This window comes from Homalodisca vitripennis, chromosome X, assembly GCF_021130785.1.
Source record: "Homalodisca vitripennis isolate AUS2020 chromosome X, UT_GWSS_2.1, whole genome shotgun sequence".
Lineage (NCBI taxonomy): Eukaryota > Metazoa > Arthropoda > Insecta > Hemiptera > Cicadellidae > Homalodisca > Homalodisca vitripennis.
In genome coordinates this window covers 145,794,042-145,811,253 of record NC_060215.1, presented here as the reverse complement: position 1 = coordinate 145,811,253, position 17,212 = coordinate 145,794,042, and positions in this window count along the sequence as shown.

Genomic DNA, 17,212 nt, shown 5'->3' with positions numbered 1-17,212 from the left:
ATATCAAAGTGTTGTCGGGAATACACCGTATATCCCGTCAAAATACGAGAACATATTACAGCTTTATTAGAAATGTATAAAATTCAACCATAATCATGCATTCAAAATGCTGTAATGAAATACGTTTGTTCCTTCGGCAACAGTTTTCTACATTGTGAGTATTTGCGTTCACTAAGAGCAATTCAATTTCACTCTACTGTGAAATTGTTGTTATACCTTGTTTAGTTATGATTACATACTTCTTTTAGTATAGTTTGAAATTATATTACAAGTCCTATATTAGATACTATAAATGCCTGATTTACACGAGCCACTCCATCAGTATTTTCCTATTAGATTTCTTTAGTTGTTGGATACTCTTTGAACGTAATATGAATTGAATTGAATTTTAAGACCAAGCGACTTCTGTATTTGAGTAACTCTCGTACTACGTGTCTGTTAAGGATCTAATACTGTTCAGCAATAATGTCTCTGATTATATCGAACGCATTTCTCGCAAAATAAACATTAAGTTGCTATTGGCTGAGCATTATGAATTATGAAAAAATTTTGAACATAATGGGGCCCGATTCAAGCTCCAACGAAAGTTGGTGTATTTTGAGTGGTTTCAGGAGCACGTGAAAAGTTGTCATCAAATGTGTTGTAGCGCCAATGTTATCTTAAAATTGATGAGATGTCGATCTTGACAATGGATGACGAAGAGTTGTAAGCCACGGTTTGTAGTATGCTTAATTTTTCCTGAGCCTGCTTACAGAGTGGATATTGGTAAATGGGTAATTCTGTTGATTGAAGTAAAAATTAACGGAAGCAGTTTGAGAAAGTTTTGTTACCAAGTATAAAATAGGAAGTATGTTAATTATTCTGTAATATTTATATATAACTGGAAAGCATTGATTTATAAGTGTAGCCCGTATAACATTGAAATAATAACTAATTTTCTGTTAGTTATAATAATTTCTCATGTTTAGCACAAATTTTTAACCGACAACATTAGACTTGATATATTGGTATTATTATTTTCATTTCCAAATGGTAGGTTCCAATAAACTCTCTATGATGCGCCCAGTATAAGTGCCATATTACGTATGATTAAACAAATTTTAGCCATAATACATTAAGATACAATATGATATTTAATTTTAAAACAAGTAGAAATGATGTTACGTGGTGAATATATATTAAATTGTTTTTATTATGTATTATTTTTTCTAAATTATTTTTCAAAATTCATTCTCTGTTCATGATATTATTTATTTCTCTTTGGTGTTAATCACATGTTCAAAAATTCTTGTTTATTTATGTCAGTTTTTATTTATTTATTTACTTTTGTTAATTTTGTTGCTGTGTTCTTATTTTGTATTATACCTTATTATACCCTTTTGAAAACGGCAAAAAGCCGAAATATTAAAGGAACTTTATATCAAGAAGTCTAATAATTGATATATATATATATATATATATATATATATATATATATATATATATTATAATATAATATATAACGTGTTTTGAGTCTATAACATAAGCTTACGGTAATACCGGGATAACCGACGCACTATTATTAATAATTCTATGATTATTGATAATTACATATGCATTGATTGAGACTAGTTCAGCGTATAACATATTGAATGAAACATGATTTTCACAAAGTTGACGTCAAAACAGATTGATGGACGAGTAAAGCTTTATTCTAAAATTGACTTTGGTCTGTTTGTGAAATTAAAATGAAAGTAAGGTTTATATATTAGAATTAAATTGAAATTTATAGTGCATTTACCAAGGGTCACGAAATTATGTTTGTGTGGTAAGTTAGTCAGAGCGTTATTCGTTGAAATACAATATGGTTTAACTGTACTTACGAAAATCATCTCTAAATTTGTTTTATACAAAATAACATGCGGAGAATTAAATTAAGTACATCCCTCAGTAATAATTATTTAACTTGTGATTCACAAGGAAATTAATTATAATTCTCAAATACGGATATAGCATTTAGAACCCTGTCATAAAATTATTCTAACTTATTAACTATTATTAATTAATATTTATTTATATATATATATATATATATATAAAATGTCAAGTAAGAGCTCAGTTATAGATCACCCTTAAAGGTACTTAAAAACCTATAAAATTTAGTTTTTAAATAAAATTAGTCTTATAATTCTACACAAATGACGATATAGAATTTTATATAAGCACAAAGGTCGTAGTTTTGAAATGTTTTTGTCATTTTTACCAATAAAACATGTCAACAGCAATGTTCCATTGAGTTTTAATAAACTTTCTTCTCTCAGTTAAATTAAAATTTCCAGCTCTACGGCTTTTTCTAATATCTTTTCTCTTTTAAGATAAAAACATATTCTAATTCTAAAACGTTTTCTAAAATTCAGATTGAGTTATTGTATAATTTACTCAATGGGCTGGTAGTGTTAAAACTGATAAAACGTCAATACGAGTATATTTGAAAATACATTCTTTATAGGTTTGACAGTGTTTTGGTTTAATGCCCAATCTTTAATGTACACAAAATATCAATCTAGAATTAAATCAAATAAGATAAATAATCACGATACATTACTTAAGTTTTGATTTTTATTCAATATTAAAACACTCATGCATCAAAATTATTATTTGTACACACTGTGGTATTATTAACACATCGATATTTGTTATATAAATGTTATCTTTCTTTGTGTCTCTGTGACGAAGAGAGACGTGGACTCGTCATACACAGGGTAAATACTAACTATGAGATGGTTGAAACGTGGACTCGTCATACACAGGGTAAATACTAACTATGAGATTGATGAAACATGGACTCGTTATACGCAGGGTGAATGCTAACTATGAGATGGATGAAACGTGGACTCGTCATACACAGGGTAAATACTAACTATGAGATGGATGAAACGTGAACTCGTCATACACAGGGTAAATATCAACTATGAGATGGATGAAACGTGGACTCGTCATACACAGGGTAAATACTAACTATGAGATGGATGAAACGTGGACTCGTCATACACAGGGTAAATATCAACTATGAGATGGATGAAACGTGGACTCGTCATACACAGGGTAAATATCAACTATGAGATGGATGAAACGTGGACTCGTCATACACAGGGTGAATGCTAACTATGAGATGGATGAAACGTGGACTCGTCATACACAGGGTAAATACTAACTATGAGATGGATGAAACGTGGACTAGTCATACACAGGGTGAATGCTAACTATGAGATGGATGAAACGTGGACTAACTATGAGATGGATGAAACGTGACTCGTCATGTGACGTGGACTCGTCATACACAGGGTAAATATCAACTATGAGATGGATGAAACGTGGACTAATACACAGTGTAAATACTAACTATGAGATGGATGAAACGTGGACTCGTCATACACAGGGTAAATATCACCTATGAGATCGTGGACTCGTCAGCACACAGGGTAAATATCAACTATGAGATGGATGAAACGTGGACTAGTCATACACAGGGTGAATGCTAACTATGAGATGGATGAAACGTGGACTCGTCATACACAGGGTAAATACTAACTATGAGATGGAAACGTACTCGTCATACACAGTGTAAATACTAACTATGAGATGGATGAAACGTGGACTAGTCATACACAGGGTAAATACTAACTATGAGATGGATGAAACGTGGACTCGTCATACACAGGGTAAATATTAACTATGAGATGGATGAAACGTGGACTCGTCATACACAGTGTAAATACTAACTATGAGATGGATGAAACGTGGACTCGTCATACACAGGGTAAATATCTAACTATGAGATGGATGAAACGTGGACTCGTCATACACAGGTAAATATCAAACTATGAGATGGATGAAACGTGGACTCGTCATACACAGGGTAAAATCAACTATGAGATGGATGAAACGTGGACTCGTCATACACAGTGTAAATATCAACTATGAGATGGATGAAACGTGGACTCGTCATACACAGGGTAAATATCAACTATGAGATGGATGAAACGTGGACTCGTCATACACAGGGTAATGCTAACTATGAGATGGATGAAACGTGGACTCGTCATACACAGGGTAAATACTAACTATGAGATGGATGAAACGTGGACTCGTCATACACAGGGTAAATACTAACTATGTGATGGTTGAAACGTGGACTCGTCATACACAGTGTAAATACTAACTATGAGATGGATGAAACGTGGACTCGTCATACACAGGGTAAATACTAACTATGAGATGGATGAAACGTGGACTCGTCATACACAGGGTAAAATGCTAACTATGAGATGGATGAAACGTGGACTCGTCATACACAGGGTATATACTAACTATGAGATGGATGAAACGTGGACTCGTCATACACAGGGTAAATATCAACTATGAGATGGATGAAACGTGGACTCGTCATACACAGGGTAAATATCAACTATGAGATGGATGAAACGTGGACTAGTCATACACAGGGTGAATGCTAACTATGAGATGGATGAAACGTGGACTCGTCATACACAGGGTAAATATCAACTATGAGATGGATGAAACGTGGACTCGTCATACACAGGGTAAATATCAACTATGAGATGGATGAAACGTGGACTAGTCATACACAGGGTGAATGCTAACTATGAGATGGATGAAACGTGGACTCGTCATACACAGGGTAAATACTAACTATGAGATGGTTGAAACGTGGACTCGTCATACACAGTGTAAATACTAACTATGAGATGGTTGAAACGTGGACTCGTCATACACAGGGTAAATACTAACTACGAGATGGATGATACGTGGACTCGTCATACACAGGGTAAATATTAACTATGTGATGGATGAAACGTGGACTCGTCATACACAGTGTAAATACTAACTATGAGATGGATGAAACGTGGACTCGTCATACACAGTGTAAATACTAACTATGAGATGGATGAAACGTGGACTAGTCATACACAGGGTGAATGCTAACTATGAGATGGATGAAACGTGGACTAGTCATACACAGGGTATATACTAACTATGAGATGGATGAAACGTGGACTCGTCATACACAGTGTAAATACTAACTATGAGATGGATGAAACGTGGACTCGTCATACACAGGGTAAATATCAACTATGAGATGGATGAAACGTGGACTAGTCATACACAGTGTAAATACTAACTATGAGATGGATGAAACGTGGACTCGTCATACACAGGGTAAATATCAACTATGAGATGGATGAAACGTGGACTCGTCATACACAGGGTAAATACTAACTATGAGATGGATGAAACGTGGACTAGTCATACACAGGGTGAATGCTAACTATGAGATGGATGAAACGTGGACTCGTCATACACAGGGTAAATACTAACTATGAGATGGATGAAACGTGGACTCGCCATACACAGGGTAAATACTGACTATGAGATGGATGAAACGAGTACGTCGTGTTTCACCAACACTAATAAAGTATTTAAAATGGGCGCGGAGTTCCAGCATACGTTACATACCGAGGCCGCGCCGCCACATAATATCGAACGGAGGATACATTGTGAATTGTTACGTGCCAAATCTCCCGTCTCTCTTCCAGGTCTTCTGTTGAAATAAATGTTAGTTTTAGTAGTTAGTTTAAAGGTATTCACAAACATCATATCACCAAATAGTTAATAGTTATTTGTTTTAAATTATGTGCAGATATTTCTTTTCAGTATCATTCTAAACATTCCTGAGATAAGTAATAGTCACTAAAATATACCTAATATCCTAATGTATTAAGATATAAGTTTAAAGAGCAGTATTTTGAAGCCATGAAGTCGGAGAGTGAAATCGTTTTTATAAGTATCTGTGAAACAACTGGAATTCCTTTCCAATATTATACAATTAGTGATTGGATACTAATATCGATTTTGGTAACAAATGAACTATTTTAGGCTTAGTCCTTAGTTTTAAGCTAACTTTTGTGTACATGTTATTACAGTATTAATGGTGTACAACTTCAAATCCTATGCGAATCGCGATTGGTTTTATTTTAGGCTGTGCTCATGTGCACTTCTGATTCGCATGAATCATATTTCCGATACCGTATCAGAGTCTTTATTGTTGCCCCCGATCAAGAATATGTATCGGGACCGTTCTGAAAAATCTACATTGGTCAAAGAGTATCTTGTAAATATACGACCCTTATAAATTACTTCTAAGATAATTCTAGTCCCATCTTCAAAAATTGCCCTGTTTCACAGATCATAAATATAAATAAATAAATAAATAAATAAATATATATATATATATATAATATATATATATATATATATATATATATATATATATATATATATATATATATACATACAGAGGTCAGCAAAGCCTACTTCGGTCGTAAAGCGTCTACTTTCGGTCATTGTAATATACTTCCAGTTTAATTTATTTCCATTGGCATATTGCAATTTTCTTTGCTGCCCTAATCAAGAAAATATATGTATCATCAATTATAAGAAGCCTCATTCTGTAAAAAAATACAACTAGGTTAAATGGCCTAAAATATGTAGTAACATTTTGTAACTTTGTCTTTGATATATGCATTACACTACTGTTCAAGTAATGCATATTTAATGTTTACAAAAATGGAGGTTAAAAATCATATTGCCTAAAAAACTTTGAATTAGATATCTGAAATAGTATCTCGATTAGCTTAAATAGTATATGGTATTTGTATTTTCGTATTAACCTAAACCTCGTGCACCCTTTTTTGTAGGAAACATTGTAAGCTTTGTAACTTTGTTGAATACAAGATTTTTGACTTTGACTTTTGAAGGAAAGGAAGAATTAATGAGAAGTTTTATTACGTTCAAGCATACAGTATGGTCTGAAGACTATGAGTGGACACAAATATTTTTTTTTAGAATGCACAACATATTTTGTTCAATTATAATGTGTGTGGGTCTTCTCATTTCTATACATACAGTTTGTAAGTTGTGTCCTGATACGTCGTATATATTCCAAACAGATTGAGATATCGATGGAAAATCTTCACCATACATATCAAAATCATTTTGTGGACTTTTTGGAGAGCAAACATAATCCACTCCCTCTTTTTCAAAGGGGTTAGAGGGGGTCAATGTAGGATTAATGAAATCTTTTTGCGCATATCAACACAATGCATGCGTGATATTGTTTTATAAGACTTTGAGGGGCCCAGCTTATCTTTTTAAGTGGTATATAATATATGTTTCTGATTTGCATGGTTTTAGTAAGAGGTGTTCCTCTTTAGTAAGATTAGGTTTTGTAAGAGGAATTTTGATGTTAAGGCCTAGCAAAGAAACTTGTCACCCTCTTCTCTTATGATCCCGTCCTTTGCCAATTTTTTGACCGTGTCGAATTCACAACCATGTATTAATTTAATCTTGCCTAAACTAATGTATTAGGTTCTGAGACACACAAAAAGAAGGATAGATTCAAATCCTCTAAAAGTACTGTTATATTTTTGTAACATATAACGATAAAAAGTGAGTGCTTTTTAATACCAGAAACATACAAGGCAAATCGGTTGTAAATCTTTAAACTAAGTCGTTTTTTTGAAACGATGCCCTAATACCGATTTTTATAACATAGTTTTACATCAAGCAGTACAAAAAATCAATCGGTATGCAATAATCATAATCACTGCAGTGATAACCACTGTTTACGATTACTGCGAGAAACAAGTTACTCTAGACCCATTCTTACGTTTAATACATTTTACATTTCAGTGTATTACAAAAATAAGTTAGAATTGTTTAGCCACTACCTGAATTTTACTATCAACATTTGATTTTAAACTCTATGCAAAACACCTTATCTAAATATTTTCGACGAAATTGAAGGTTTGCACTATGCCAAACATGCTGTGAAGAGTATCTTCAATCAATAGATATCAACTCAAAAACAAGAACTTAGATCAGCAGATTTAAATTTAAATTGTTTATTACATAAAAGGTACGTTCAGTTTTGCTATATCTGAATGTCGATGGTCATCTAGAATTTACAGACACAAATTCGATAGTAAGAAGGGGCGCCAATTTGTGAATAATTTGTAATATTTTGTAATTTTCTTGCATATTTTGTACACTGTTCCGAAGTTTCAAATAGAGACCATTATTAAACCCCTTAACTGGTGAAGTGGAGTCTTATTGACTCGAGAGAAATTTTAATGTGTGATTTACCCTATGCGTTTTTTTATACTGTTTAGTTTTAAAACAAATTAGTAATATTTGCATCCAAGATGGGAATATAAATTATTTTATTTTCAAATTGGAAGTGTTATTGTATCACTTTAACCCCCAATTGAACCCTCACCGTTGTCTCCGTTGTCTCAGGTTAGTAGTTCACCTGAGCAAGAGATCGTATTTCAGATATCGAAACTTATTGGTACTGATTTAATATATCACTAAATAATGGCCAATGTTCGCTGAATTAATTGTTGTTACTAAAAATCCAATACACAACAAATACAAATACAATTTTAAACTCTCAACCGTTCACAAATGAAGAGACTTTCATCTGGTATTTATAAAATTGAGTCATTCAAAGAGATTCTGGCTAATGTCTGTGATATTTAACATAATAAACTCTAACACTGTAGAAACAGCAACTTACTGAGAACGGTTCTGCTGTAGAGGAAGGTCTTCATTTATTTACATACAAGAGTTTACAGAATAATAATTTGTTTCCTTTGAACATTATTGCATTTTAAATACGGAAGGTTCTTAAAATACCGCCCCACACTTGAGATACGAGTGACCATAACCATATTAAGCTGCTTTCACAGTATATGGACAGGCCACCTGAGATAGTCTTTAAAGTGGCACAGCCTGAATTCAAATTCATTTCTATTAAGGCTATTTATTTTTTTACCATGATGAAAAATCTACAATACAATTGAAAAGTGTAAGTTTTACTTGAATTTTATTCATTTTCAAATTTGTGTGCATCCTTTGCGATTGGCAAGATAAGAATATTAATAGTTGGATTTTGTTTTCATTCAACACTGCAAAATTAAAATCACCACGGGATCCAACGAATAGATATAAAAATGACTCAATTTTTTTCGATAACGACAGGAAACATTAAAATCTTCTCTCTCTTTATAGATTATCTTCTTAAAAATATTTTCAGGCGAAAAAATGGAAATCTCTTGATTGGAAATGGTTGAAGATGAGAATATGGAATTTGTCAGATGTTGTTGAATATGACCGAAGGGAAGCCACGTTTTTCCGAGTAAAAGTTCATTCATAAATGAACACATAGATGAACACATAGTATATTAAGACTTATATTAAATTTAAATTTTTATTTATTTAAGGCATAGCTCATTCAAAATAAAATGTTCATCCATAAATATTGTCTCCCAATATAAGAATACAGAGTAATATATTCATACACAAACCTCAAGTACATGTGCAGGATACTCTGTTTCTTTACACATACATGGTGGAATAAGTTGTACGTACATTAAACCACTTCACAAAAAATATATAAGTAGCTATTTTGATACAATTACTCAATTATTTTGAGTAGCTATTTTGTAGCTAATCAATAAAATTATAATAAGCCAAATTACAAAGCACACAATTTATTTATAATCAATTACTCGTAATTATTTAAATTATTATATTGCTTCTAAATATCAACCATAAATTTAAATACTGTCTGTGAGTAAAGTAAAAGATAGTGTGTGGAATTACGCTCATAGCTAATCAATAAAGTTTGCTAATCAATAAAACTAAAATAAACTAAATTATAGATCACACATTTTATTTATAATCAATTACTCGGAATTATTTAAATTATTTTAATGCTGCTAAATATCAACCATAAATTTAAATACTGTATGTGAGTAAAGTAAAAGATAGTATGTGGAATTACACTCATAGAATAGGTGGTCTGTTTATTTATTTTGTTTAAGGGGAGCGGGAAGGCCCTATACCTACCATGTTAAATTCTACAAATTTAGGCACACTTTTCTCAGGAACCATTAAATCTATAGGCCTACAATTTTGTGTGTGTATTTTTATGATATTTATATAACTACAGAAGCACAATGGTAAAAATTAAAAATAAATTAATAGATAATTTAGATTTTTTTTAAAAAGTTATTTAAAATTTCTATTTTTGTTAGAAAAATATTTTTTGTTGAAGCTAATGTGTTGTGCTACACTATCTATTCTGCTTCCATGGTTAGGTAATTAGGTATTTTATAAGTGGAAAAACATTGGTTGCCATACCTCCATTGGTTTTTGAGAAAAATGTACCTTTGTTTAAAAAAACACAGTTTTCGGGAAACGACGGTTATATTTAAAACTAATCAAATCAAATCAAATCAAATCATTTTTTATTTTGCCAGAACATTACAAAAATGTATAGCAATAGTCATTTTTCTATAATTTGGACCAATCACTCCACATTGAGACCAGTCAAACATACAGAAATTCAGTCGCCCCAACATTCACTCTTGCCAATTTTTCCCATTTTCCAACGCTGGTTGTCAGTGTTTCCAATTGTGCGGTCACCCAGTCGAATGCCATAAACTCGTCAGCACTATAAAATGCTTGAGACGCTAAAAGCGTTTTAAACGAGCTTTTAATGTCTTGGGCGTTGGGGCGTTTTTTGATTGAATTTGGCAACTTGTTGAGGAAAAACGAACTCCTGCCTGCGAAGGCAAAGTGTTCGTAAACCCCCGTCCTGTGACTTCCAGTTCGGTAGGTATCTCTGCCTTCTTGTCCCATACGAATGTATGTCTCGGCCACGTGTCATGGCACATTTTAGACATACAAAAAAAGATTGTCTCTAGAGGATGTAGAGACACGGCAGAGTCAACAGTTGCAGTTTTTTTAAAAAGCTTACCTTGCATGTTTTCTCTGAACCTTAGCTGTGCGATTATGCGAATCGCTTGCTTCTGCAATTTGAAATGCCCTGAAAAAAATGATAGTTTGCGCTGGCTCCCCACAGCACCAAACCGTAGGTGAGGTGGGGGTAGATCAAGCCATAATAAGCCGTCATCAGTACCTGACTGGGGCAGTATTTGGCTAAAGACCTCAATACATAGATGCCCGAGGCCAGTTTTGAGCAAACATGATCAATGTGATAATTCCAAGTCAATCCCCGATCCAGAATATTCCGAGGAATTTTGAACAGTCGACTTCCTCCAGGAAAAAGTCATCCAATAAAACTTGGTTGGAAACTTGGAAATAGGTTGAGGCTGTTAAAGTGTTGGACACAATTGTTGGTGTCAAAGAAAATTTGCTGTTCCAGAATAGTTTTTGATTTGTTGGTGAAACAAAGTGTCGTGTCAATCAGCGTACTGCACAAGTTTTCCATGCAGTAATGATGACTCCATGTCATTGACATAGATGAGGAAAAGAATCGGACTGAGTATTGATCCCTGAGGGACACCATAGCTCAGCTGAATCGGTTCAGAGAATTTGTTTGAGATTTGGACGATTTGTGTTCTGTGGCCTAAAAATGAGCTAATCCATTGGAGCGGGCGGCACGCCTCTGATGCCATGAGATTCAAGTTTGTCAAGCAATTTCGAGTGGTCAACACAGTCAAATGCCTTAGATAAGTCGAGAAACACACTTAATGTGGAGTCTCGACTTTCTAAACCCCTCTACAACCATTTCGACAAGACTCACAACGGCGTCTGTAGTCGATTTTCCCCTTCCTGAAACCAAATTGGTGTTCAGAAAGCAGGTTATGGTTGTTTAGAAACTGAAGCATTCTAGTTAAAAAGAGTTTTTCAAAAATTTTGCTCAATGCGGGCAAAAATTGAGACAGGCCCTATAATTATTGGTTGAGCTGGGATCATCTTTTTTAAAAATTGGAGTTACTTTCGCGATTTTAAGGAGCGAGGGAAAAACTCCTTGTTGAAAAGAATGATTGACTAATTGGGATAATGGACTCACAATATGCTTTGAGCATCTTTTTAATGAGCCACACAGACATTAAAATATTAATATCGTTTGATTTTTTTTTGCCGGGAGCTGTTGAATAATTCTTTCGAGCTCATCCTCAACTACAGGACCCAAAGCCAATGATGACACTGGGCTCTGTCTTCGCGTGGGGTTTTACTTGCGGAGGAGATGGACAAGGACCTTGCTCACCAGCAACAGACGCGAAAAATCTGTTAAACTCGTTCGCAGCCTCAGTCGCATCCTCTACAAGCCTATCCCCTATTTTGATTTTTATTTGGGTCTGTGATTCATTTTTATTGTTTATGATGCCCCAAACAGTTTTAGAAACATTTTTTGACGAGATGATTGATTTAGAGACATCATATGCTTTCGCAGCTTGGATCACTTTTTTGTAAATTCTTTTGTAATTCCGAAAAAAAAATTTTGAAATCTTCGTTTGAAGTAGTTTTTTGAATTTCGGAGAAAAATTTAAGTTTTTCTCTCGATACCAATATTCCTTTTGTGATCCATTTGTTGTTTGCCTTTCTCGGGCAAATTTTGATTGTTTTAGTAGGACAGCATAAATTTAGTTGATAATTAAAATTTTTGGAGAACAATTTAAAGTGCTGCTCTACTGACTGTGGTAGATTTAAGAAATCCCAATTTTCTTTGGAAAGGGAAGCGTTGAGGAGAGCAATGTTACCTGGCCTTATGTCTCTTATAGTTGTAGTAGTTTTTTGGGCTCCCTTTCTATTTTTTCGCCACTAATTACAGTCTCTTGGCCGTAGTGGTCTGAGATGGCTGTGTTTTACCACGGATACCGCGACACCTGAAAGGTTAGTGATGACGTTGTCAATTGCGTGTCTGTGTTGTTGCCGTCACTCGCGTTGGTGTTTTGACTGACAACGCAAGGCCAAAAGACCTTAACAAATCGATAAACCGTGTTGTGGATGGGGTGATTTTTGTCCAGCGCGTCAATGTTGAAATCACCCATGAGGACATAATCCTGTTTTTGGTTTTGTCAGGTCAGTCAGCACGGCTTCGAATTTGGAAAAAAAAATTTTCCTCGTTTCCGCTGGGTGACCTGTAAATTCCGATGACAATCAATTTTGACTTGTTTTGTGTGAAGTTTGATTCCGACTGCTTCAAAATCTTTTTCAATTGTTTCCCTAACTGAAAAAGTGCCAAAGTTGGAATTTTGTCTCACGAAAATTGCGACTCCTCCTCCTTTGGATAGTTGTCTACAATATGAGTTCGCCAGCTTGAAATTTGGGATTTTGCAACGATCAATGTTTTTGCTGTTGAAGCCATTTTCAGTAACTACAAGTACGTCTGTCTGTAGATCCTCACACATGAGTTTGAACTTCATCTAATTTGTTTGTAGCAGATTGTGCGTTTTTGATGAAGCAGTCGTATTGAATTTTGATTTTGAAATTTTGACATTGTCCGTCTTCCATGGGTTTGCGTCAGTCAATTTAGACCGGCGTTGGTAGATGGGGGTCCCTAAAAAACCAGATTCATATTTAAGGCCTGACTGACATTCCTTTGGCCTGAGATTGGTGGACTGCCCAGCAGGTCGGCTGATCACAGCCTCCGCGTAGCTGTGATGCTGGGCGGTTGGTGTCGGTGGTGTCGGTGATGCCGATGGCGACCGGGGTGAGCCAGTAGAGCGGTGGTTTCCGAAGCGGCGACGAGGCAGACTGGTTAACTCCCTCACTATCAAACCAGCCAGTAAAGATTTCCCCGTTGTTGTCAAGTGTAGGCCCGTGAGGGGTGAAGTGTTCACGGCCCAGGACACTGATATCCATCATCGCCACGCCCTCGTAGCGTTCACACAACTCGCTCACATAGCTGTTCGCGAGAGCTATGGACTCGTGGATGGGGCTGTCGGGAGGCAGGTCGTATCGAGGTGGTAGAGGCGACACTAGGATATTAGAGGAGATCCTGCAACTCTTGATTACCTCCTCCATATGCTGGAACACGATGTCCTGTCTTCCGGCAGCCAAATCGTTGGTTCCGGCGACGAGGACGTAGCAGTGGTTCTCTGGAGGGGCGTGGGAAGGTGCGATCTGGAGGAGTCCAGCGCCGGGCTTGCAGACTCCGATGATGTTGGTGTGGCCGGCTGTCTGTGATCTCATAATGGCAGAGAGGGACGGCTGTGGCTATCGCCTAAAACAGTCACATTTTTGAACGGGAGGATAGTTTTTTTAAGTTTTGGGTGTTTTTTTTTTCCTTTTTGTATCGTGATCATGTTTTTTTGAAGATATGTGTTTTTGTTTTTTATTTGTTGTTTTTTTCCTGGCGTTTTTCTTCTTCCTACTCACTACTGTGAAGCTTGCCGTATCCTCATTCGTTTAGGTCTGATAGGGCCATGAATCTGTTTCCTACAGTTATTTGAGGAGCATGAGCAGGTGACGTATGTGGCTGTTTCGCTGTCCCGTCCGGTACTGTACTTACTTTAGCTAGCTTAGAACATCCCAGCACCATATGCAGGGCCATCAGCATGCTCCTGATCCTCCTCTAGAACCAGTCTTCTCTTTCTTCTAGCTGTTCTGGCTTCCTTGGTCATTAGTTGTGCAGCTTTGTCGGCTTTCTTGAGTCGCAAAACATCAAAACCACGAAGCACGAGCAGTGAGTTTTTACTCAAAGTTAGGCCTAATTCATTGTAGATATCCAACTTACTGGAAAATCCATCATTTAAACTTAGCACTGCATCCAGTACACCTAACTTCAAAGTGTTCAGTCTCACAAACACATTTTTGGGGACTTTATTCCACACTACGTTATTAAAACTTTCGTTAGGATTTTGAGTTTTTTGGTGAAGGCCCTTTTTAGAAGTTTGGGGTTTGCTAAATCCTTATAAATTTGTTTAATTGTGGCCATTATGTCACTTGGTAAAAATTGCTTATGTTTGTAGGGCTGATTTAGAGCTAACCCTTTGTTATAACCGCACCAAGAGTCGGCACCCTTTGGTGGAGTAAAATTTCATGCCAAAAGCGCCTGTAGTTACTTCGTAAATAATTTTTTTTGCGTACTTAGGATAATCTTGCAACAAAAAGTGTTATATTTTCTGAAACTGTACAAGTCTGAGTAAAATGAAAAAAAACAGAAAACTAAAAAAAATTCGATTTTTTGCCTTTTTCGCTCCCCTTAAGATGGTGGATTGTGACATGTATTTTTAGGTCTGAATTTCTATGCATATTTGCATTCCAAAACTCTTTAATTATACACTGTAAACTGCAAACTCCGCTTGACAATATATTATACATACAAAAGATGGACAGGAGAATTGCATCTAAGAAAAGTATGGTAAGATAGAATCGGATATAAAATCGCTGATATGTTTGAACATTTGGCGATCAAACTTTTATCTACGACAAATGCTAATAACAGTATTTTATTTTAAAATTTAAATACAATATTTTACGTAAGTCTTTGAACAGTTAAACTAATTTACTATTTTGTATAATTAACAAAGAAGTACTATTAAAATTGAAAGTACAAATACAGGAATCGCTGACAGAGACACTTAAGTTTTAAAACGTTAGAGATAAAACCTTTAGGTATAAACAAAGACTAAAACAATTGACCACAAAAGCAGTACTACATGTGAATAAATTATATTCAGTTCTTTATTTCAAGAGAAAAATAATATACTTAAAACACAACCAACTTATTAGTAAAACAAAAAAAGGAAAAGTTATTAATACAATCAATTACTCTCAATACATAATACAAAGCGTGCATTTAATATTATATCACTGGAATACCTACTTAAATCTTTACTATTACTAGATCACACCTCTGCCACTTTGAAACAATGTTAACACAATTAAAATATTAAGACATTTCAATCTCGCCATGTTCAGTTAAAGCATGTTAAAACAAAACTCACACCTGGTTTGGCAAATACTCACAAAACATCGCACTCGGAGTGTATGGTATCCCTACGGAAAAAATGAAGATATAGTAAGTGCAGTGAAAGAGGCAAGAAGGCACTGGATTTGAACATTTCTGACTCGATGGTGGACGCTTGACAGAGATTGGGAAATAAGCTAAAATGAGGCAATCCATCCAGAACAATAGTACAGTTCGTGAGGCATGCGGCAAAAGAGGAATTCATCCAAAACTGCTAAGGAACGTACTCCGGGTATGGGCCACATACGAGAACAACTCGCTGTCGGAGAATTCTCGCCATGACAAGGGCAGTCTGCAAAGAAAAAAATACAAGTTTCATTAGGTCCGGAGTGCACAAATCTTCTTTCGGAGAAAATGCAGCCGTATAACTAGTACATGATCAAGCTGATTTCAGTAAACTTTAAACCCCACAAGGTTAACAATAATCTATGTTTGAATTCACTGTATTGTTTAGATTTTGGTTTTTTCATGTAAATAGATATAATTAACATGTATATATGTTTAGTTAAAACTAGATTACTTTATCTTTTATTGTGCTTAAACGTTTTACGTGATATAAACAAAAACACTGAGAAAATAGTAAATAATTAAATAATCATGATAATTTCAATATGATACGTCAAAACATAAGAAGAATAAGAAAAGATTTCTATATTTTTTTAGCTGAAATATTCAAGGCAAATTTAACTCGAGCAATAATAGTTATAAGGGAAATATGGATTATGCAAAATGAAAAATAGTTCTTTTGAATACCGAACTGTGTAAGTTTGATACAGTGTTAATAAGGTTTATAAGGCTGGGGATCATTTTATAATATGTGAAAACAAATATTACGAAATCAAATCAAATTAGTGTTAGTAAACGGTATCTTTCAATTGCTTAAGTTTTTATTTAATTCGTTTCTAAAACGTATGTAATATTCCTTTGGATATTTTTATTTCGGTAATTAAATAATTAGAAAATGTTTTTTGTTTTCAATTTTGGAAGAAGTATAATAATTGGCCCACAGATAAATTATCTTCAAACATATATCTTCTACACTAATTACCTTTTTACTTTATTGTCATAAATTCATTTTGTGATAAAGTTAGTAAAATTATTTAAACTAGGAAATTGATTAAACGCATTCATACCGATTTTGAAATAAGAAACCGAAACTGAAATAAAACATGAACAATTATACAAGCCTTTTCGACTTAAAAAATCCAAATTTAAACAGCCGTACGCACTATTACAATGACTAGTCACCTGAATCGTCATCTTTTGGTAGGAAGATCTTTCCCCTCAACCCCACTGGTACCGGTCATCACTGTCACCCTTTAGCAGCCTCCCCGTCCCCAAGAGCCGCCTCCTCGCTGGTGT